This window comes from Nerophis ophidion, linkage group LG19 (assembly GCF_033978795.1).
Source record: "Nerophis ophidion isolate RoL-2023_Sa linkage group LG19, RoL_Noph_v1.0, whole genome shotgun sequence".
In the NCBI taxonomy this organism is placed as follows: domain Eukaryota; kingdom Metazoa; phylum Chordata; class Actinopteri; order Syngnathiformes; family Syngnathidae; genus Nerophis; species Nerophis ophidion.
Genome location: NC_084629.1, coordinates 17,408,351 through 17,433,894, shown reverse-complemented (window position 1 = coordinate 17,433,894; position 25,544 = coordinate 17,408,351). Strand labels below are relative to the sequence as shown.

At 39.7% G+C, this 25,544-nt stretch overlaps 1 protein-coding gene across 2 annotated transcripts in view; it reads left to right on the top strand.

Annotated features, from left to right (window-relative positions):
* The window catches only part of il1rapl1a (interleukin 1 receptor accessory protein-like 1a), a 650,628-nt gene continuing 625,084 nt past the window's right edge, over positions 1-25,544 (top strand). For both annotated transcript variants that reach the window (XM_061879367.1, XM_061879366.1), the window contains exon 1: positions 1-427. The gene's annotated coding sequence lies outside the window, so the exon portion shown is untranslated. The remainder of the gene's footprint in view (positions 428-25,544) is intronic.

Sequence of the window (25,544 nt, the reverse complement as noted above, 5' to 3'; positions counted from 1 at the left end):
CCCCTCCGCAGCGTGGCAGGCAGGACGAGTAGCAGCGAGCAGCAAAAGCCCTGCGAGAGGATTAGACACTGGGCATCCTTTGCCTCCAAAAGTCCCTTGGAAGAAGAACACCAAGAGGAGGTGAAGGGGCAAAGGAGGGTGGCTATTGGGAACCATACCCCCATATCTCCTTCTTCTTGCTTTTATGTTTGATTGCTGTGACATCAGCAAGAAAAAAAAAAAAAAGTATTTTCTTCTGTTTGGATTAAAAAGCGCCTTTTTGGGGGGGGAGGTTGGAATGGATGACCTCGCCTCATCCGCGTCGTCCTTCTAATGGATCATTCCATCACTTGGAGTTGTCATGTCCAAAGAGGAAGACACTGACTGACTGACTGGAACATTTCTCATTGATTTTTTTTTTTTTTTTTTAATAGGAATCTAGTTGAAGGTAGGCCAGTTTACGACCTTTGCATTTTTCTTCCTTTAGAAGTTTGGAGACTGGTGCTCATTTAAATATGGAGATTGGCCCATTTGCAAGTTATTGTTTTTTTTCCTGACCCCCGAAAGGTACAAGCGGTAGAAAATGGATAAATGGATGTGTGTGTTTTGGAATGTGGCTCTTATTTGTTGCGCCGGAGAACGCCATCTGCAGTGCAGACACACACACACACACACACACACCAACACACACACACACACACACACACACACACACACACACACACACACACACACACACTTCCATAGAGGTGAATAGGCAGCTGTTCCTTTAAGACCATAAAACTCTTAATTACCAATGGTCCCTATAATCCTATGGTGTCCTTCTCCTTTTTGAAACAACTGCAGTATTTCTGGGGTGTGTGTGTGTGGGTGTGTGTGCGTGGAGTTAATTAATTGATTCAGCCGCTAGACCCCAAACTTGCACCCTGGCGCTTCCTCACTACTGTACATTACTTGGCTGGCTTCTGAGCGGCTGACAGAACGCCTTCTGTAGGAATGATGCAGCAGTCGGCATGCCCACTGGTGGTCTTCGGGGAATCTGTCCACTTGTATTCAGTTGATCTGCGAGAAGGGATTTTGTGTGTGCAATTGTTGTGACGCTGCAAATATCATTTTAGCAGAAAGCATGGTGTCCAAATAGGTGGACAAACCTAGACTGAGGTGTCACATTTAGGACATGGTGGTAGAGGTCTGCATTGCTGCACGTGAGCATCGGTACGGCGATCCAAAAGGCCACTAGTTAGCCGGAGCAAATACTTGATTTAGTGTACCAATGTAAAATATCTTCCCTAGAACAAGCGTCCTCTGCAGTGGACATTTTTGTTTTGCAGAACATGACAAAATACATTGACCAAAGCAAACGTCCACTGCTGAAAGTCCATGGTTCTCAGGGGGTAGTAGTAGGGATGTGGATGTGGTCAGGGCTACTACTTCGGTAGCTATGAAATACACTACATTACCAAAAGAATTTGGCCACCCATCCAAATGATCAGAATCAGGTGTCCTCATCACCGGCCACAGGTGCATACAATCAAGCACTTAGGCATGGAGACTGTTTCTACAAACATTTGTGAAAGAATGGGCCGCTCTCGGTAGCTCCAGAATTTCCAGCGTGGAACTGTCATAGGATGCCACCTGTGCAACAAATTCAGTCGCAAAATTTCCTCGTTCTTAAATAATCCAAACTCAACTGTCGGATTTATTATAAGAAAATGGAAGAGCTTGGGAACAACAGCAACTCAGCCACCAAGTGGTAGGCCACGTAAACTGACGGAGATGGGTCAGCGGATGCTGAAGCGCATAGTGCAAAGAGGTCGGCAACTTTCTGCACAGTCAGTTGCTACAGAGCTCCAAAATTCATGTGAATTTCCAATTAGCCCACGTACAGTACGCAGGGAGCTTCATGGCATGGGTTTCCATTGCGAAGCATCTGTATCCAAGCCATACATCACCAAGTCCAACGCAAACTTTCGGATGCGGTGGTGTAAAACATATTGCCAGTGGACTCTAGAGTACTGGAAATGTGTTCTCTGGAGTGACGAATAACGCTTTCCCATTTGGCAATCTGATGGTTGAGTTTGAGTTTGGAGGTTGCCAGGAGAACGATACATTTCGGACTGAATTGTGCCGAGTGTGAAATTTGTTGGGGGAAGAATTATGGTGTGGGGTTGTTTTTCAGGAGGCTGATTTGGCCCCTTAGTTCCAGTGAAAGGAAATTTCAATGCTCCAGGATACTAAAACATTTTGAACAATTCCATGCTCCCAACCTTGTGGGAACAGTTTGGAGCGGCCCCCTTCCTCTTCTAACATTACTGTGCACCAGTGCACAAAGCAAAGTCCATAAAAACATGGATGACGGAGTCTGTTGTGGATGAACTTGACTGGCCTGCACAGAGTCCTGACCTGAACCCCATAGAACACCTTTGGGATGAATTAGAACGGAGACTGAGAGCCAGGCCTTCTCGATCAACATCAGTGTGTGACCTCACCAATGCACTTTTGGAAGAATGGTGGAAAATTCTAATAAACGCACTCCGGAACCTTGTGGACAGCCTTCCCAGAAGAGTTAAAGCTGTAATAGCTGCAAAAGGTGGAGAGACATCCTATTGAACCATACGAGTTAGGAATGGGATGGCACTTCAAGTTCATATGTGAGTCAAGGCAGGTGGCTAAATACTTTTGGCAATATCGTGTATGAGCAGAAAGTATGGTGGCCGTGAGGGGTTAAGAAAAGGGAGACCCACGGGTAAGGGTGAGGGTTTTAATACTGGACAAACCTTCTGCGTAATTGTTATCGTAGGGTGCTCACTACATGAACGGAAAGTACAATACCCCTTGAGGTCCATAAATATGTGAAATTAATATTGTTGTAATTGCTACAATACAAGCAACAATCATGCTGGTAGTAGTAGTACTACCAGTACTAGTAGTAGTACTTCTGCATTTGCCGAACACGTGCAGAAAACACGGTGGCTCTGAAGGGTTGAAAAGGTAGACCCGCGGGCCTTTGCCACAGATATGACTCACACCAACTGCACATTTAGTACTCCAAGTTTTATAGTCTGTACGTTTTCTGAATGCAAGCAGAACATATGGTGGCTCTGAATGATCAACAAGGGACACATGTGGGTTGCAGGGCTTCAAATAATTGACTCAGCCCGTTGCTGGAAAATTTTGGAAACTCGCAGCAGTGTTTAATGTGCACACTAGTGGTTTGCATTACATGATTACAAACAGAAAGTATGGTGGCCCTGAGGGGACAAAACAACATATACTGTAGCTCGGCGTTTCTTAACCAGCACCCCATAGAGGGCCGCCAAAAAATATCTGTTTCTCAGCTGTGGTCCAAATGGGCCACAGGGGTATTCACTTGTAATACACATTTCCGCCACCTGTGGCAGTAATGACGATGTCAAACAAACAAAAGTCTTGAGTTAAAGTAATTGAGAAGTTCTGAAGCGCAAAAAATATGACTAAAGTGGTGCATCTGTATTTTCATTTGCACTTAAAACGTTTTTAACAGTTTATTTAACAACATATACATTGTTTATTAAATGTTGCTTTCATTTATGGGTTTCAGCATTGCGTACTAAAAGTTCTACTCTTTCAAGTCTTGCAAGACTTGTGGATGTCTTGCATGACAAGTGTTTACTTGTCAGGTTTTCGTTTACTCCTAATCTTGCATAGGTTCACGGCTGAGCAGGAGCCTATCCTGGGTGACTTTAAGCAAGAGTTGGGGAACACCTTGTGCTGGCCACAAGTCAACGCCATATATTTTTATATCTGCTTTATTATTTGGTAAAAGGCTTGAAGACAAAGATTTGAGTATTTGTCATCAATAGGGATGCACAAAAATTCTTCTCATTCATCATTTTGCAAAAATAAAATAAAACATGTTTTTTTTTAATAAGAATCAATTTTTTTAATTGTGTATACAGGACATATCCACGAATTTAGAAGATTTTCTAACCTGTAAACTATTTTGAAAAAGTGTCATCATAATTATTGTACAAAATGATATCTTGTGAGAATCTGTCTGAATAAATCATTAAATCTGAATCAATCAATCAATCAATCAATCAATCAATCAATCAATCAATCAAAGTGTATTTATGTAGCCCTAAATCACAAGTGTCTCAAAAGGCTGCACAAACCACAAAGATGAAATCGAATTGTCACCCAAAGATTCACACGCCTACTCATTAATATCAATGTTTCATCCTTTTCAAATTATTTTTCCGACTATTATACATTTTCATATTTGTTTTTTTTTATACATTTTTAGTAGTTTTAAAGTTGTATTTCTACAAAAAAAAAACAACAACAAGCCACTAGACTCAAATGGACTTTGCGCCACCTTTTGGACACCCCTACTTTCCATAGATCTTTTTAGGGTTATGCATGTTATTTGGCTTGTTACCGCCCCATGGCTATGAAAGGGGAGTGTTATTGCAGCTGGAACTTGTCGATCGGTGGCAAGAGTCAGCCTTAACGGGCAGCTCCAGCTCGTGCGCTGGTGTCTCGACACAGGAACATTGTCCAGGTTCTACCAAATGAAACTGGCGAAAATCAACAAAATGAGCACCTGGAGAGCAGCGAAGCGTGTTTTAAGGGCAAAATGTTGAGAGGAGGCTGCAGATGTGATAATGTATCCACCCCCCACCCCCTCCCACACTTCATATTTTCAAAATCTACTGTTCAAGTCCCAAAAATGGTCTATTTGACTTGCATACAACAGTGGTTCTCAACATTTTTTCAGTTTTGCACCCCCTGTGAACATTTTTTTTAATTCAAGTACCCCCTAATCAGAGCAGAGAATTTTTGGTTGAAAAATAGAGATAAATAAGTAAAATACAGCACTATGTCATCAGTTTCTTATTCATTAAATTGTATAACAGGCTTCACGGTGGCAGAGGGGTTAGTGCGTCTGCCTCACAATACGAAGTTCCTGCAGTCCTGGGTTCAAATCCAGGCTCGGGATCTTTCTGTGTGGAGTTTGCATGTTCTCCCCGTGAATGTGTGGGTTCCTTCCGGGTACTCCGGCTTCCTCCCACTTCCAAAGACATGCACCTGGGGATAGGTTGATTGGCAACACTAAATTGGCCCTAGTGTGTGAATGTGAGTGTGAATGTTGTCTGTCTATCTGTGTTGGCCCTGCGATGAGGTGGCGACTTGTCCAGGGTGTACCCCGCCTTCCGCCCGATTGTAGCTGAGATAGGCGCCAGCGCCCCCCCGCAACCCCAAAAGGGAATAAGCGGTAGAAAATGGATGGATGGATAAATTGTATAACAGTGCAAAATAATGCTCATTTGTGGTGGTCTTTCTTGAACTATTTGGAAAACAATATATAAAAATAACTAAAAACTTGTTGAAAAATAGGTAAGTGATTCAATTATAAATAAAGATTTCTACACATAAAACTAATCATCAACTAAAGTGCCCTCTTTGGGGATTGTAATAGAGATCCATCTGGATTCATGAACTTAATTCTAAACATTTCTTCACCAAAAAAGAAATCTTTAACATCAATATTTATGGAACATGTCCACAAAAAAATCTATCCGTCAACACTGAATATTGCATTGTTGCAGTTCTTTTCACAGTTTATGAACATACAATCATATTTTGTTGAAGTATCATTCAATAAATACATTTATAAAGGATTTTTGAATTGTTGCTATATTAAGAATATTTAAAAAAAAATCTCACGTACCCCTTGGCATACCTTCAAGTACCCCCAGGGGTACGCATACCCCCATTTGAGAACTACTGGCGTACAACATGATATATCTCAATTTCCAGTTTCTCTATTAAACATGTTCGAAAAGGAGTAGGAAAAAGTAGAGCTTATTTATTCCTACCCCGTTTCCTGTACATAGAATTTGCTAAAACTTTTTGTTCACTTACTGTTTCCAATTTATTCACAATATACGCCATAAGTAATAGCAATACAAAACAATTAATTAGTAAATGATAGATAGATAGATAGATAGATAGATAGATAGATAGATAGATGGATGATAGATAGATAGATAGATAGATAGATAGATAGATAGATAGATAGATAGATAGATAGATGGATGGATGGATGGATGGATGGATGGATGGATGGATGGATGGATGGATGGATGGATGGATGGATGGATGGATGGATGGATGGATGGATGGATGGATGGATGGATGGATGGATGGATGGATGGATGGATGGATAGATAGATAGATAGATAGATAGATAGATAGATAGATAGATAGATAGATAGATAGATAGATAGATAGATAGATAGATAGATAGATAGATAGATAGATAGACAGACAGATAGATAGATAGATAGATAGATAGATAGATAGATAGATAGATGGATAGACAGTACTTTGATTCCTTCAGGAGAGTTCCCTCAGGAAAGAAATAAAATAAAATATTTATTATATTGTAGCTGGGATAGGCGCCAGCGCCCCCCGCGACCCCGAAAGGGAATAAGCGGTAGAAAATGGATGGATGGATGTAATAATAATTGGTGAAGTAAGTTATATTTCATACGGTGAGAGGAGTAATACTATATAGAAAATGAATGGATGGATGAAATAATTTGAGAATGTTTATAATGGTTAACGGTTGCTTTGGACTACAATCTGGTGTCATTAAAAGTGGGAGATCCGAGCCCTCCTGGACTAATGAGATAGGGTTTTCTTGCGGGAATGATTGTTCTCTGCGCCCTCGAGTGAACCTGCTGCAACACAGAGTACACAACCCCTTCACACTGTATTTATGTGTGCACATGCACCATATGTAACCCAATGTGAAGGGAACATGTAAACACTGCGTACATTGAATTCCCCCTCAGGGAGAAGAACAACCATTACAGGTTGATGTTGTTGCTCCTCCCTTCCATGATGTCGATCCTATAAGACAGGAGGCAAAGAAATTCCGGTAATATTGCTCTTTTTCTGTAGGAAATTTCCTTTATAGACAATAATATGGTAAATGTAAGTTTGTCTCATGGTGATATATCAGCAATACAGTAGTATCTCAATATATGCGCTTGATAGTTTCCGTGACGGCGCTCCTATCTCAAACAGTCTCCCACTGAAATTAATTGAACATTTTTAATTGGTACTTCGCCCAAAAACCAGCACAATTTTACATGTAACATGGCTCTTAAAAGGGGGAAAAAAGAAAATAATAGGATGTAATGTAGTAGAAACATCTGCAGCAGTTAAATGAAGTCATGTAATAACGTCCATCCATCCATCCATTTTCTACCGCTTATTCCCTTTCGATGTACAGCATTTACTTTGGAGAGTGGACTTCAAAGGTCTCCTTCAAGCGTTTTCTCTGTCAAACACACCATCAGTAGCTTATTCATATTTTCATCCATGATAGTCCTTCGTTTGAATCAGTAGTTCTCAAATGGGGGTATGCGTACCCCAGGGGGTACTTAAAGGAATGCCAAGGGGTACATGAGATTTTTTTTTAATATTCTAAAAATAGCAACAATTCAAAGAACCTTTATAAATGTATTTACTGAATAATACTTCAAGAAAATATGAATGTAAATTCATAAACTGTGAAGAGAAATGCAACAATGCAATATTCAGTGTTGACAGCTAGATTTTTTCGTGGACATGTTCCATAAATATTGATGTAAAGATTTCTTTTTTTGTGAAGAAATGTTTAGAATTAAGTTCATGAATCCAGATGGATCTCTATTACAATCCTCAAAGAGGGCACTTTAAGTTGCTGATTACTTCTATCTGTGCAAATCTTTATTTATAATTGAATCACTTGTTTTTGTTTCAACACGTTTTTAGTTATTTGTATATCTTTTTTTCCAAATAGTTCAAGAAAGACCACCACAAATGAGCAATATTTCGCACTCTTATTCAATTTAATGAATCTCAAACTGATGACATAGTGCTCTATTTTACTTATTTATCTCTTGTTTTCAACCAAAAATGCTGTGCTCTGATTAGGGGGGACTCAAAATTAAAAAATGAGGATGTTTCATCATTCGTGGCTACCAAATAGACTCATTCTGCTTCTGTATGCTGCAAACTAGCAGTGATACGCTCGAAATGCGTCGCAAAACTGGCGTCATTTTGTCATGTTTTTGATGATTTCTTTCTTTAATTCAATGCCACCAACACTGGCCCTCATAGCCCCTCTCTTCCTACCCGTTCTTGGAAAAACAAAGTTATATCGACCCTTGAGCTGTAAGCTAATGCTAGCAAGACAACCACAACTAATATGCTTGTAACTGCAATATTTTCAGTTTTGAGAGAAAGCTCTTATCTCAAAACACTCTTAAGTCAAGACACTCTTAAGTCGAGGTACCACTGTGCTGTTTGTTTGAGTATGTTATAACCAGCTCCACATCATACATGTTTAACATAATATACATACATGTCTCCAGTAACAGAGTCTTGTGCTCAATGGCAACATTATTATTTTACAAAAAAAAATAATAAAATAGAGTTAATAAAATAAAATGAAATTAAATTAAACATATCTCAAAAAGGTAATGGGAAGAAGTATAAACTTTTGAATCTTCCCCTTTTTTGCATATTGTAAATCCCTGAAGTCACCCAAGTGTGTGGTCTACAAAACCAAATAATTCCTGTGGTCTGTGATTAGCGCCAGGTCAAAACATATTGGCATTAACAGCTGTGGCTGGAGGCAACCTCCTGATGTTTATTTTTTTATTTTTTTGCTTCACCAGGTGGCAGTAGAGTAGCTTTGTTCCATCAGGGGCCGTGATCCTGCTGCTTTATCCACCTCTGATGCGTGCTAAACCTGCCATACTGTTTTGCACCTATTCGAATTAAAGTTAAAGCTAAAGTCCCAACGATTGTGAAATGTGTCCTCTGCATTTGACCCATTCCCATGTTCACCCCCCCTGGGAGGTGAGGGGAGCAGTGAGCAGCAGTGTGTGCAGCGCTTGGGAATCATTTCATAGTCTTTGGTATGACTCGGCCGGGGTTTGAACTCACGACCTCCCAGTTTCATGGCGGACACTCTAACCACAAATCCACTGTGCTGGTTAATTACAACATTGGTTCGGCTGCTGCTGCGTGGTGCAATGCACTTAATTAAAGCCACATTACTCACACACCCGATATTACCTTTGAAGATTTAAAAATGGCGTTGTTAAACATGAGTTTTCACTTTCCGGAAACACCGGCCTCCTTCCAATTATCTTCTACTTCCAATTAACGCCACATCCTCTTTGCAGTTTAGCTAAATAAATGCTCTGTCTATAATTGCAGCATTTATGGTGATTATTGCTCTAATTAGGCGCAGAGATAAGTTGTACAAAGGCTGGTTGGAAGAAATCGATGCGTCGCCAGCTAATTTTCACCATTCGTCATCGGTTAAAGAGGTGTTGTCATTTCTGAAATTTGAGGTTTGTTTTTTCCTCCAACAACTTCATTGAATTCGTTTCATGGTGATTCAATTCCCGAGCATCATTCCCACTTGTTAGCGAGTGTCGACGCACAAAAGGTTGGGAGGTGAACTTTCTTGGTGAGTTTGTGCGGCCATATTGTCACAGGCAGGGCGTGGAGGGAAACACACAGTGGAGCTGTCCCCGGTGCTGAAACAGAACAGCTGCTTTGTTCCACTCTAATGGTGGAAGATGCTGGCCCGGGACTCATAAACGCCTACTGAAATGAGATTTTCTTATTTAAACGGAGAGCAGGTCCATTCTATGTGTCATACTTGATCATTTCGCGATATTGCCATATTTTTGCTGAAATTATTTAGTAGAGAATATCGACAATAAAGTTTGCAACTTTTGGTCGCTAATAAAAAAGCCTTGCCTGTACCGGAAGTAGCATACGATGTGCGCGTGATGTCACTGGTTGTAGAGCTCCTCACATCCTCACATTGTTTACAATCATGGCCACCAGCAGCTAGAGCGATTTGGACCGAGAAAGCGACAAATTCCCCATTAATTTGAGCGAGGATGAAAGATTTGTGGATGAAAATAGTGAGAGTGAAGGACTGGAAAAAAAAAAGGCGAGGGCAGTGGGAGCGATTCAGATGTTATTAGACACATTTACTAGGATAATTCTGAAAAATCCCTTACCTGCTTATTGTGTTACTAGTGTTTTAGTAAGATTATGTGGTACCTGAAAGTCGGAGGGGTGTGGCCACGGGTGTGGTGACCACCAGTGTCTCAGAGGGAAGCCACGCACCTGCAGGAGGACGGAAGCTCCGCTCATGTCTACGGTAAGAGCCGACTTATTACTACAATTTTCTCACGGAAACCTGCCCGTTGACATGTGGTCGGGAAACATGTTCGCTGAACACTCTGTTCCATAGTTAAGCTTAACCTTCGGGAATTTTAAACAAAGAAAAACCGGCTGTGTTTGTGTTGCACTCTGCAATACACCGCTTCCCACCTCCATCTTTCTACTTTGACTTCTCCATTATTAATTGAACAAATTGCAAAAGATTCAGCGACACAGATGTCCAGAATACTGTGTAATTATGCGATTAAAGCAGACTACTTATAGCTTGGATCGGGCTGGAAAAAAAATGTCCGCTACAACCGGTGACGTCAAACGCATCATACCGCGACGTTTTCAACAGGATATATCGCAGGAAATTTAAAATTGCAATTTAGTAAACTAAAAAGGCCGTATTGGCATGTGTTGCAATGTTAATATTTCATCATTGATATATAAACTATCAGACTGCATGGTCGGTAGTAGTGGGTTTCAGCAGGCCTTAAACGCTTCATGTCTGAATATTTAGACAACCGCCATCGCCGGTGACTTTTCTTGTAGCGCTGACATTTCGGCCACTCCTGTGTTATCTTATTTATGATTGCACAACAACGACAGTCCCTTCCACCAGCACCAGCGTGTGCATTATGCTAATTCAATACGCTTCATACATATTTCATACAAGCCATCTTAATTATGACATCGATTCCCAGTCGAGCATCCCCGCGCTCATGCTCCTTTGACCCCCACCCCTCTACCACCATGCATCACTCAGCTGCACAAGTTGCGTGTGTGTTTGTCATTGTGTGTACAAAAGAGAAAAGAGTGTTGGAATGCATTAGCTGGCCATCACACCCCAGTTGGACACATCTCCTTTAGAAAGCAAGTAATGATATGAATATTTCATAACACAGTTTTCCTGACCAAAAATATCATTATTATCACAGTATTGTTGAGTGGGCTCAAAAGGTATATATACACACATTAATGGAATTGGAAATGTATAAGAAACAAAAAAACTATGAAAGTGTCAACTGTACGTGGCTTGTATATATGCATTTTCATGAAAGGAATTAAAAATAAATGAATGAAAATGATTAAAGTACCTTTTAAAGTTTTGTTAAAAAACAAAAAAACAAAAAACAAATAGAACCTACTATCTTTTTCTTGGCAGAATGTCATTAAAGATAAATATTATCCTGGCTTCTTAAGAGCCATTTTAGTGTTATTTAAGTGTTTGTGTATGTTTATCTTCTTTGATTTTAATTTGTGGGTTTTAAAGTGCTTCCTAACGATAAAGGCTCAACGCCGTGCTTCCCTTACCTTTTATTTGACGCCATTGGGTTCCATTCCTGTTGTATGTATACACGTACATGGATCTTCATATATACCTTTACTGTACAATAGTTATCTTTAATGATATGCAATAGTGATCAAATCGTTAACCTGTCTTGTATTCATGTCGTCATTTCGGCCAGTGCTTCTCAAATATGTTCCGTTACGCCCCCCTTTACGAAGAAGGAAATATTTTGCGACCCCCACCACCATGATTATAAATGTTTATAAAATGTGTATAACTATACCTCTGCATAACATTGTAAGCCTTTTAACATTAAAGGAAACAACACACCGGTCTTTTCCTCATCTCCCTACGTGGTTACAGTGAAGCCAAGTGCTACATTGGCTTCATCATATTCTCCATCCATCCATCCATTCATCTTCTTCCGCTTATCCGAGGTTGTGTTGCGGGGGCAGCAGCCTAAGCAGGGAAGCCCAGACTTTCCTCTCCCCAGCCACTTGGTCCAGCTCTTCCCGAGGGATCCCGAGGCTTTACCAGGCCCGCCGGGAGACATAGTCCTCCCAACGTGTCCTGGGTCTTGTGTTGAAGAGGTTCATTTAGCCTACTGACGTGTATTTATAAATGGTTCATTTATATAGGCTAGTAAAGTAAAGTGTTGTACGTACCTGACAAGTTTCGGCTACCTTGCTTCTGCAGCCTTCATCAGAGGTGTCACATGAGACACCTCTGAAGCATGGTATCGAGCCTGGAACCTTCGTGTTGCTGGCATGGTCACTTTACCAACCGACCTATACCGCCCCAAAGTAGGTCTACTGTCACGACCTGTCACATCACGCCGTGACTTATTTTGAGTTTTTTGGTGTTTTCCAGTGTGCAGTGTTTTAGTTTTTGTCTTACGCTCCTATTTTGGTGGCTTTTCCTGTTTTGTTGTTATTTTCCTGTAGCAGTTTTATGTCTTTTTTGAACACTATTCCCCACACCTACATTTTTTTCGCAATCAAGACTATTTAAGTTGTGCGGACGCTATCCTTCTTTGTGGGGACATTGTTGATTGTCATGTCATGTATGGATGTACTTTGTGGTCGCCGTCTGCTCCACACGCTGTTAGTCTTTGCTGTCGTCCAGCATTCTGTTTTTGTTTAATTTGCAGACAGTTCAGTTTTAGTTTTGTTTTGCATAACCATCCCTAAGCTTCAATGCTTTTTTTTAGCAACACTTGGCGGCACTCGTCTTTTATTTATTTTTGGTTTAAGTGTTAGATACCTTTTTACCTATGTGCTGCCTCCCGCATATTGTGACCACGACAAACCATGTTCCCACATCTACACAGAAATTACCTACTGACATGAGAGAGTATTACACAGTTATTCTGTCGAGCTCTAGACAGCACAGACACTCAACAACGGCACATTTGCGGATTATAATTACTGGTTTGTAAAAAAAATGTCAACCCTATTAGGTGAAACTACATAATCTCCCACGGCACACCAGATTCTATCTCACGGCACATATTGTATTTTTGCCAGAGAAAACTTAGCCAAAGGGTTTATTTAATGTCTTGTTGTTTATCGCGGAAAAGGTGAGATGCGTCCATACGTCTTCTCTTTGCTTTCTTCCCGGTGTAGAAGACGTCTTGTATTGAGGTGTGTAACAATAGTCTGGTTTTCCCAGTGAAACATCACAACACTGTGCCTTAGAAAGACAGTAGTTGTCCCACCCGCCTAAAAACTAAATCAAATAAGATTGGATTTTGTCTCTATCAACATTTTCATGTCGGTTTTAATCGTTGACTAATTAATTTTGCCATTGTTTTTTTCAACCTGTATTTATTTTGAATAGTTGCTCTATTTTAGTCAGGGGAAAATAGGTCACCGCGGAAAAGGTGAAATGCGTGCATACGTCTTTTCTTTGCTTTCATCCCGGTGTAGAAGACGTCTAGTATTGAGGTGTGTAACAATAATCTGGTTTTCCCAGTGAAAAATCACAACACTGTGACTAAGAAAGACAGTAGTTGTCCCACCCGCCTAAAAACTAAATAAAGTAAGAATGGATTTTATCTCTATCAACATTTTTATGTCGGTTTTATTCATTGACTAATTCATTTTGCCATTGTTTTTGTCAACCTGCATTTGTTTTGAATATTTTTTCTATTTTAGTCAGGGGAAATAGGTCATTGAAAAAAGCTATGACACCATTTTTTTTAGTCCACAAAGTGAACAACACTGCATTCATACATAACGTTTTGTAATCATTGCACAAATAGTCAGTGATATCTAAATGATTAATTGCTAAGTCCTGCCCACACCGACTGTAATTCCTGACTGATTGTGGTGTACCTAATGCTGTGTCCAGTGATCGGTTGTCATGGTGAAGTTTAAGGCTTTCCCTGGTTTGAGTTTAGTGCCCAATGCCCCATCCTTGTGCTGATTTAATTGGGTGGCACCGTCGCTCCATGGCTTTTTTTTACCCCGAACACTTGATGCCCATCCTGTGATGAAGTGTATCAATGAGCAGGTGGACGTGGGAGCATGAGCGGCTCTGCTGCCGTGGGCAGACAGCCGGTGGTGGCGGCGGTGTGGAGAACGGGGGAGGGAACACGCTCGGGGAGCGTCCTGCTGATCCCACGGCAGATTGGGAGCCCTCGGAGGTAACGTCTGTCGCTTCCCACCTCGGGAGGGTGGTGATGAAGAAAGGGCCGCAGCCACAGTTTTAACCTAGATCTACAGACCTAGGGAAAATCCATCCATCAGTCTTCTTCCGCTCATCCAAGGTCGGGTCGCGGGGGCAGCAGCCTAAGCCGGGAAGCCCTGACTTCCCTCTCCCCAGCCACTTCGTCCAGCTCTTCTCGGGGAATCCCGAGGTGTTCCCATGCCAGCCGGGAGACATAGTCTTCCCAATGTGTGCTGGGTCTTCCCCGTGGCCTCCTACCGGTCGGACGTGCCTGAAACACCTCCCTAGGGATGCGTTCGGGTGGCATCCTGACCAGATGCCCGAACCACCTCATCTGGCTCCTCTCGATGTGGAGGAGCAGCGGCTTTACTTTGAGTTCCTCCCGGATGGCAGAGCTTCTCACCCTATGTCTAAGGGAGAGCCCCGCCACCCGGCGGAGGAAACTCATTTCGGCCGCTTGTACCCGTGATCTTGTCCTTTTGGTCATGACCCAAAGCTCAGGACCATAGGTGAGAGTGGGAAAGTACATCGACCGGTAAATTAGGAGCTTTGCCTTCCAGCTAGCTCCTTCTTCACCACAACGGATCGATGCAACGTCCGCATTACTGAAGACGCCGCACTGATCCGTCTGTCGATCTCACGATCCAATTTTCCCTCACTTGTGAACAAGACTCCTAGGTACTTGAACTCATACACTTGGGGCAGATCTCCTCCCCAGCCCGGATATGGTACTCCACCCTTTTCCGGGCGAGAACCATGGGCTCGGACTTGGAGGTGCTGATTCTCATCCCAGTCGCTTCACACTCGGCTGCGAACCGATCTAGTGAGAGCTGAAGATCCCGGCCAGATGAAGCCATCAGGACCACATCGTCTGCAAAAAGCAGATACTTAATCCCGCGGTCACCAAACCGGAACCCCTCGACGCCTTGACTGCGCCTAAAAATTCTGTCCATAAAAGTTATGAACAGAATCTGTGACAAAAGACAGCCTTGGCGGAGTCCAACCCTCACTGGAAACGTGTCCGACTTACTGCCAGCAATGCGGACCAAGCTCTGACACTGATCATACAGGGAGCGGACCGCCACAATAAGACAGTCCGATACCCCATACTCTCTGAGCACTCCCCACAGGACTTCCCGAGGGACACGGTCGAATGCCTTCTCCAAGTCCACAAAGCACATGTAGACTGGTTGGGCAAACTCCCATGCACCCTCGAGGACCCTGCTGAGAGTATAGAGCTGGTCCACAGTTCCACGACGAGGACGAAAACCACACTGTTCCTTCTGAATCTGAGGTTCGACTATCCGGCGTAGCCTCCTCTCCAGTACACCTGAATAAACCTTACTGGGAAGGCTGAGAGAAAATTCACACCAAAAATGTTGACTATGATTCATATTATCTTGGCAACTATTTAAATTGTTTTTCCCTTCATTAAAGGTCAAATAATTAAAAAAAAACAATCACCATTATAATAAAATAAATCATGAATGAAAAGGAGCAGACGGAAGTATAGTTTTATTTCTGCCCCCTTTTGTATCAGCATAAATGCTGAATATTTATACGATAAAATGTTGATAAATCCAGACTAAATGCAAATAAATTAGCTATTGTCAGGACTAATGATCATTTCTTGCAATTAACTAACAACTCAGAGCGAAACTTGGAGGGAAGTGTTGCGTAAAGTCAGCAATTCAATTTCCTTTTTTTAACCAGGTAAAGACTCATTGAGATTAAAATCTCTTTTTCAAAAGCGACCTGACATAGAGGGCGGCACAAACAAAGTGACAATGATAATAATTACAACAAGACAATACAACAACAGCGTACCACAACAGGTCAAAAATAATTAAAACATATTAAGTAATAATTAAATGGACGGGACCAAGTATTTATAGCCATCTTTTGTATTGAAGGTGGAATTGCAAACTTCCTCTTGATTTTAGCTGGGGGTGGTCAATGTATGAAATATAGGTCTAAAGGAGACCTAGATTGGAGTTTTTGTTTCAGGAGTCTCTGACATTCCTACTGGGAGTTATAGGCAGTTTTTTCTGAGCAGGGTGCCGCCACTTTGAGACGGCAGCAGTGCACCAGCAGCTGAGCAGTAATTCTTTGAAGGCTCATAAAATCCAAACCGGAGCGGTAATTAAAACTCTTTCATCAACTTTTAATCAGAAGGGTTCATTCGCTCTCCTGTGCTGAAGCCGACACGACAAACGCGCTCAGAGGAGATACTGTTAGAAAAAAACTGACTGTTTTTACACAACTTTTGTTTTGAAGAGGGAATTGCAAACTTCCTGTTGATTTTTGCTGGGGGTTGTCAGTGTATGAAATATAGGTCTAAGTGAGACCTACATAGAGGTGTTTTTTTTCATGTGTCTACGACATTTCTACCAGGAGTTAGAGGCAGTTTTGTCTGTGTTTTCCTCCTAAAGGGCGCTAGAGCGCAATTTTGAGTTTGGGGTTTGGTTTTTTGATTAGATCGCAATTTTTGCCAGTCCTGATGTGTGTGTCCAATTTGGTGGGTTTTGAAGCATGTTAAGGGGGTCAAATTACATTCCTCTGTCCCTTTGGGACATCAGTCCCTAATTAAGTTTAAAAGCAGGTACATTTCCCAAGAGAACTGGTTTCTCGATCTTTTAAAATGGACTTAAACTCTCCCAAAGTGATCAATTCTGGTAGCCTCAGATCTTTCTGGATGTCATTCCATGACCAGGGAGCAGATTAACTGAATGTTTTTTTTTCCAACAAACAAAATATATAAATAAATATTTAAATATCCTTTCTGTGTAAAAACTTGGCTAATATGTGGATTTTTTTTTAATTTTTCCCTCACTTAGACCAAAAATCACTCCATATTCTTTACTGCTCGCTAGTGTTACCATAATCTGAGTTGTTGTGCAGAAATATGGGGAAATAATTAAAAATGTACACGTACACTTCTTTCATTAACTGTGTAACAAAAAATATTAGTTAGAATAATACATAATGTTGGATATTGAGAACATACAAACTCTGTATTTATTGAATCAAAAACACTGAAATTCCACGACATAGTGAATTTGGAAGCAGCTAAAATTATGCACAAAGCAAACTATAAACCTGCTACCCAACAATGTACAACAATTCTTCACAACCAAAGAGAAGAAATATGATCTTAGAGAAAAATGTAACTTAAACCATTTTTACGCATGTACAACACTTAAGACCTTCAGTATATCTGTATGTGGAATTAAATAATGGAATGGATAAAGCAAAGAGATCAAACAATGTATTAATATGATCCACTTCAAGAAACTCTTCAAACTGAAGGTGTTTACAAAGCACAAAGAAGAAGAACCATGATAGACATTCTAAATTTATTTAATTCATCCATTAATTTTCTAGATAATTTTACTTATCCCACCAAGTGAAATAAATCTTACTAACTAATTCTTTATGTATTTACTTGTATTATTATTACTTATGGAGTAAATTGTGAATAAATTGAGAACAGCAAGTGAAAAAAAGTTTTAGCAACTGCTATGTGAAGGAAAAAGGTAGTAGGATTAAATAAGCTCTGCTTCTTCCTACTGCTTTTTGAACATGTTGAAATAGAGAAACTGGAAATCGTGATGCATCATGTTGTATGAATGCATGTTCCAAATAAACACAAACTCAACTCAACTCATTTAGTATGTGCAGGTAATTTACCGGTGCACTCCATAGTCAGAAAAATACTGTCTCTATTTATGTTAACATTTTGCGTACCAAATGTAAAAATAAACAAAATGAAAAAATGCTAGTTAGCCTTCATGATTACATTGAAGACCAAGTTGATTGATTTTGAGGATTTTTTGAAAATGTTGCTGATTTTGTATTTAAATCATGTTTAAAGGCCTACTGAAATGAGATTTTCTTATTCAAACGGGGATAGCAGGTCCATTCTATGTGTCACGATATTGCCATATTTTTGCTGAAAGGATTTAGTAGAGAACAACCGCGATAAAGTTTACAACTTTCGGTGCTAAGAAAAAAGCCCTCCCTCTACCGGAAATCGCAGACGATGACGTCACACGTGTGGGGGCTCCTCTCATATTCACATTGTTTTTAATGGGAGCCTCCAACAAAAAGTGCTATTCGGACCGAGAAAACGACAATCTCCCCATTAATTTGAGCGAGGATGAAAGATTCTCGTTTGAAGATATTGATAGCGACGGACTAGAAAAAAAAAAAATTATAAAAAAATAAATAAGTTAAAAAAAAAACACGATTGCATTGGTACGGATTCCAATGTTTTTAGAGACATTTACTAGGATAATTCTGGGAAATCCCTTATCTTTATATTGTGTTGCTAGTGTTTTAGTGAGTTAAATAGTACCTGATAGTCTTAAGGGTGTCTCCACGGGAGTCTTGACGCGCAGTGTCTCAGGGGAGTCGATGGCAGCTATGGACGGCACAAGCTCATCTTTTCTCCGGTAAGAACTGAATTTTTAACCACAATTTTCTCACCAAAAACTGCTGTTTGACATTTGGTAGGGATCCATGTTGGCTTGACCGCGCTCTGATCCATAGGAAAGTTTCACCTCCAGGAATTTTAAACAAGGAATCACCGTGTGTTTGTGTGGCTAAAGGCTAAAGCCTCCCAACTCCATATTTCTACTGTGACTTCTCCATTATTATTTGAACAAATTGCAAAAGATTCAGCAACACAGATCTCCAAAATACTGTGTAATTATGACGTTAAAGCAGACGACTTTTAGCTGTGTGTGTGTGCAGCGCTCATACTTCCTAAAAACCTGTGACGTCTTGCGTATACGTCATCATTACACGATGTTTTCAAGACAAAACTCCCGGGAAATTTAAAATTGCAATTGAGTAAACTAAAAAGGTTGTATTGGCATGTGTTGCAATGTTAATATTTCATCATTGATATATAAACTATCCGACTGCGTGGTGGGTAGTAGTGGGTTTCAGTAGGCCTTTAAGTTTTGATCCCATGCACTTTTTAAACATTTAGAAATAATCTTACATTACATTAAATCGACACGAGTCAAACATTCGCACCAAGCGGAAAATGGCCGCTCAAATCGAAGCCTGTTTTCCGTTAGACCGCCCACAAGCTCATTGATTGACTCCGTGGCGCCGCCGTTTCTTGCAAACGTGACACAGCGTCGCGCCACAACGATTGACAGCGCGCAACGACTGACCTATTAGTGCTCAGATGCACCGACCAGCAATTGGAGAGGAGGGCCGGCGTCCAAAAAGCAATATGACTTGCCGGTAAAAAGCAAGACAAAGAGGTGGTTCGTGCTTGACTCGAAGGTGGCTTTCTTTTCGAAAATAAAACGTGGCATAAACATCCCAGCTGTCACCGCTGAGAGAAAGGGACAATATATTCCACTCCTGTGTCTCTCAGTCCCAGGTGACACTTATCTTGCAACCAAGACATAAGAGGTAAACATTCAACTAAATCATCACACACTTCAAAAAACATTTTGTACAATAAATGTGTTATTGAACAATTTCTTTGCAATATAAGTTAAAGTTAAAGTACCAATGATTGTCACACACACACTAGGTGTGGCAAAATTATTCTCTGCATTTGACCCATCATCCGTGATCACCCCCTGGGAGGTGAGAGGAGCAGTGAGCGGCAGCAGTGGCTGCGCCCGGGAATCTTTTTTAGGGATTTAACTCCCAATTCCAACCCTTGATGCTGAGTGTCAAGCAGGGAGGTAATATATTCGTATTACTTCACAAACATGCGTCCACTCCCTTCAAGCCACGCCCACTTTCCTCCAACAAGCTGTGCTCCCCCACAATGTAAGATTTTAACAAATAAAATATGACTCAGAAAATGTCAATTCCAACAGTTACACAAAAGCTAACAGAAAACAGGACAATATAACAGAACTGCATTGAACGAGTTGATAAAAACGGTGATTGAAGTAGACACACATTTAAACGCCTACTGAAATGAGATTTTCTTATTTAAATGGGGATAGCAGGTCCATTCTATGTGTCATACTTGATCATTTCGCAATATTGCCATATTTTTGCTGAAAAGATTTAGTAGAGAACATCCACGATAAAGTTTGCAACTTTTGGTCGCTAACAGAAAAGCCATGCCTTTTACTGGAAGTCGCGGACGATGACTTCACCCGTTGATGGCTCCTCACATCCTCACATTGTTTTTAATGGGAGCCTCCAACAAAAACAGCTATTCGGACCGGGAAAACGACAATTTCCTCATTAATTTGAGCGAGGATGAAAGATTCGTGTTTGAGGATATTGATAGCGACGGACTACAAAAAAAAAAAATTAAATAAATAAAGTTATAAAAAAGAAAACGCGATTGCATTGGCACAGATTCAGATGTTTTTAGACACATTTACTAGGATAGTTCTGGGATATCCCTTATCTTTCTATTGTGTTGCTAGTGTTTTAGTGAGTTTAATATTACCTGATAGTGGGAGGGGTGTGTCCAGGAAGTCGACGGCAGCTGTACGGACGGCTCAAGCTCAGCTGATGTCCGATAAGTGGCGACATTTTACCACAATTTTCTCACCGAAAACTGCTGGTTGACATTTGGTCGGGATACATGTTCGCTTGACCGCTCTGATCCATAGTAAAGATTCACCTCCGGGAATTTTAAACAAGGAATCACCGTGTGTTTGTGTGGCTAAAGGCTAAAGCTTCCCAACTCCATCTTTCTACTTTGACTTCTTCGTTATTAATTGAACAAATTGCAAAAGATGCAGCAACACAGATGTCCAAAATACTGTGTAATTATGCGGTTAAAGCAGACGACTTTTAGCTGTGTGTGTGCGCAGCTCTAATATTTCCTGACAGTCCGTGACATCACGCGAACACGTCATCATGACGCAACGTTTTCAACAAGAAACTCCCGGGAAATTTACAATTGCAATTTAGTAAACTGAAAAGGCCGTATTGGCATGTGTTGCAATGTTAATATTTCATCATTGATGTATAAACTGTCAGACTGCGTGGTGGGTAGTAGTGGGTTTCAGTAGGCCTTTAAATGTTGCGTTCACTTACAGCTTTGTATTGCACTCGCACAAAATGAAAATAGTGTAAGCGCTAAATCAGCCTAACACAGTTTTACTAAAGGTGATGTCAAAAAAGTCAACAGTAAATGTGAAAAAAACCTCCTGGCACAAGACATGAAAACAACGTTGAGAACTTGTTGAGCAACTCAAACCTAACGTTGAAACAACATGCTATTTGACGACGTTTAATCAATGTTGGGTTCTGACATTGATTGGACCATTGAATTTTGATCTTTTCCCAACCAATATTCTACAACACAAATATAACGTTTATTAAATGTCAGGTTGTGACGATGATTTGACCATTAACATTTGGTCATTTCCAAATTTTACAACACAAATTTAACGTTAAAACAAAATGTTTTTGGACGTTTATTCAATGCGACCCCAAAGGGAATAAGAGGTAAAAAATGGATAGATGGATGGAAATTTACCGCTAAAACCACATGCTTTTTGACAATGTTTATTCAATGTCAGGTTGTGACGTTGATTTGACCTTTAAAATGTTGTAATTTCCCAACCAATGTTCTACAACACAAATGCGTTTATTCAATGTCAGGTTGTGACGAGTATTTGACCTTTAAAATTTGGTCATTTCTAAATTTTACAACACAAATTTAACGTTTAAACAACATGCTTTTTGACGACATTTATTCAATGTCATATTGTGCTGTTGATTTGACCATTGAAATTTGGTTATTTCCTAACCAATATTCTACAACACAAATGTGTTTATTCAATGTCAGGTTGTGACGTTGATTTGACCATTGCAATTTGGTAATTTCCAAATTCTACAACACAAATTTAATGTGAAAACAACATGCTTTTTGACAATGTTTATTCAATGTCAAGTTTTGACATTGATTCGACCTTTAAAATGTTGTAATTTCCCAACCAATATTCTACAACACAAATGGGATTATTCAATGTCAAATTGTGATGTTGATTTGACCATTAAAATTTGGTAATTTCCAAATTCTACAACAAAAATTTTATGTGAAAACAACATGCTTTTTGACAATGTTTATTCAATGTCAAGTTGTGACATTGATTTGACCTTTAAAATGTTGTAATTTCCCAACCAATATTCTACAACACAAATGGGTTTATTCAATGTCAAATTGTGATGTTGATTCGACCATTAAAATTTGGTAATTTCCAAATTCTACAACACAAATTTAACGAAAAACCACATGCTTTTTGACGACGTTTATTCAATGTCAAGTTGTGACGTTAATTTGACCTTTAAAATTGTGTAATTTCCCAATCAATATTCTACAACACAAATGGGATTATTCAATGTCAAATTGTGATGTTGATTTGACCATTAAAATTTGGTAATTTCCAAATTCTACAACACAAATTTAACGTAAAAACCACATGCTTTTTGACGACGTTTATTCAATGTCAGGTTGTGACGTTAATTTGACCTTTAATATGGTGTAATTTCCCAACCAATATTCTACAACACAAATGTGTTTATTTATTGTCAAATTGTGATGTTGATTTGACCATTAAAATTTGGTAATTTCCAAATTCTACAACAAAAATTTAATGTGAAAACAACATGCTTTTTGACAATGTATATTCAATGTCAAGTTGTGACATTGATTTGACCTTTAAAATGTTGTAATTTCCCAACCAATATTCTACAACACAAATGGGTTTATTCAATGTCAAATTGTGATGTTGATTCGACCATTAAAATTTGGTAATTTCCAAATTCTACAACACAAATTTAACGAAAAACCACATGCTTTTTGACGACGTTTATTCAATGTCAAGTTGTGACGTTAATTTGACCTTTAAAATTGTGTAATTTCCCAATCAATATTCTACAACACAAATGTGTTTATTTAATGTCAAATTGTGATGTTGATTTGACCATTAAAATTTGGTAATTTCCAAATTCAACAACACAAATTTAACGTTAAAACAAAATGCTTTTTGACGATGTTTATTCAAAGTCAGGTTATGATGTTGATTTGACCTTTGAAATTTGGTCATTTCCAAATACTACAACACAAATGTAACTTTTAATTATGCTTTTTGACAACGTTTATTCAATGTCAGGTTCTGACATGAATTTGACCTTTGAAATGTTGGGATTTCCCAACCAATATTCTACAACAAAAATGTGTCTATTCAATGTCAGGTTTTGACTTTGATTTGACCATTAAAATTTGGTCATTTCCAAATTCTACAATACAAATATAACGTAAAAACCACATGCTTTTTGACCACGTTTATCCAATGTCAGGTTGTGACGTTGATTGGACCTTTGAAATTTGGTCATTTCCAAATTGTACAACACAAATTTAACGTTAAAACAACATGCTTTTTGACGACATTTATTCAATGTCAGGTTGTGACATTAATTTGACCTTTGAAATGTTGGGATTTCCCAACCAATATTCTAAAACAAAAATGCGTTTATTCAATGTCAGTTTGTGACGTTGATTTGACCATTAAAATTTGGTAATTTCAAATTCTACAACACAAATGTAACTTTTAATCAACATGCTTTTTGACAACGTTGATTCAATGTCAGGTTGTGACGTTAACTTAACCTTTAAAATGTTGTAATTTCCCAACCAATATTCTACAACACGAATGTGTTTATTCAAAGTCAGGTATTGACGTTGATTCGACCATTAAAATTTGGTCATTTCCAAATTCTACAACACAAATATAACGTTAAAACCACATGCTTTTTGACGATGTTTATTCAATGTCAGGTTGTGACGTTCATTGGACCATTAAATTTTAGTCATTTCCAAATTCTACAACACAAATTTAACGTTAAAACATGCTTTTTGACGACATTTATTCAATGTCAGGTTGTGCTGTAGATTTGGCCATTGAAATTTGGTTAATTCCCAACCAATATTCTACAACACAAATGTGTTTATTCAATGTCAGGTTGTGACGTTGATTTGACCATTAAAATGCGTTAATTTCCAAATTCTACAACACAAATTTAACGTTAAAACAACATGCTTTTTGACCACGTTTATTCAATGTCAGGTTGTGACGTTGATTTGACCTTTAAACGTTCAGTTAATAGTGGTGCCAGCAGGAGATCATCTGGAGTGGACACAGGTCAGCAGCGCAGAGACGTTCCCAACTGATGTACAAATGAGTGGTCCACCCCGAGTCCCAAATTTGGACAGCTACCGCCTCAACTGTGGTCACCTAATAACCTCTCCATGCAGGAGAGGGGGGCAGAGCAGAAAAGAGATGGCAGATCAACTGGTCTAAAAGGGGGGTCTATTTAAAGGCGAACATATACAAATGAGTTTTAAGATGGGACTTAAATGCTTCTACTGAGGTAGCATCTCTAACTGTTACTGGGAGGACATTCCAGAGTACTGGAGCCCGAATAGAAAACGCTCTATAGCCCGCAGACTTTTTTGGGGCTCTGGTAATCACTAATAAGACGTTGTTCTTTGAATGCAGATTTCTTGCCGGGACATATGGTACAATACAATCAGCAAGATAGGATGGAGCTAGACCGTGTAGTATTTTATACGTAAGTAGTAAAACTTTAAAGTCACATCTTAATTGCACAGGAAGCCAGTGCAGGTGAGCCAGTACAGGCGTAATGTGATCAAACTTTCCTGTTCTTGTCAAAAGTCTAGCAGCCGCATTTTGTACCAACTGTAATCTTTTATTGCTAGACGTTGGGAGACCCGAAAATAATACGTTACAGTAATCGAGACAAGACATAACGAACGCATAAATAATGATCTCAGTGTCATTGGTGGACTAAATGGAACACATTTTAGCGGTATTACGGAGATGAAAGAAGGCCGTTTTAGTAACACTCTTAATGTGTGACTCAAACGAGAGAGTTGGGTCGAAGATAATACCCAGATTCTTTACCGAGTCACCCTGTGTAAATGTTTGGTTGTCAAATCTTAAGGTGGTATTAATGAATAGGTGTCGGTGTCTAGCAGGACCGATAATCAGCATTTCCATTTTCTTACCTTTAAGTTGCAAAGCTGTGGGCTCTCAGTGGCCTCTTGCTTACTCTTATTACTTTTTTTTGTCAATGACTTGACTAAAATACAAGAAAAGAACACACTGTTCAGCTTATTGGAGGACATTTTTTGTTGACTGGCTGTCCAGCTGCAGGACTACTTGTATGGGAGAGTTTAGATGCAGGCCAATATAATCCAATATATATATATATATATTTTTTTGTTTGTTTTTGTGCCAATATCAATATAGGATCGAGACACCCCGGCTTCTGTCAGGTGTCGTACTTCACAGTTGTGCCATCGCTCAGCGGATTCAAAGACAAAATGTGTGGTCAC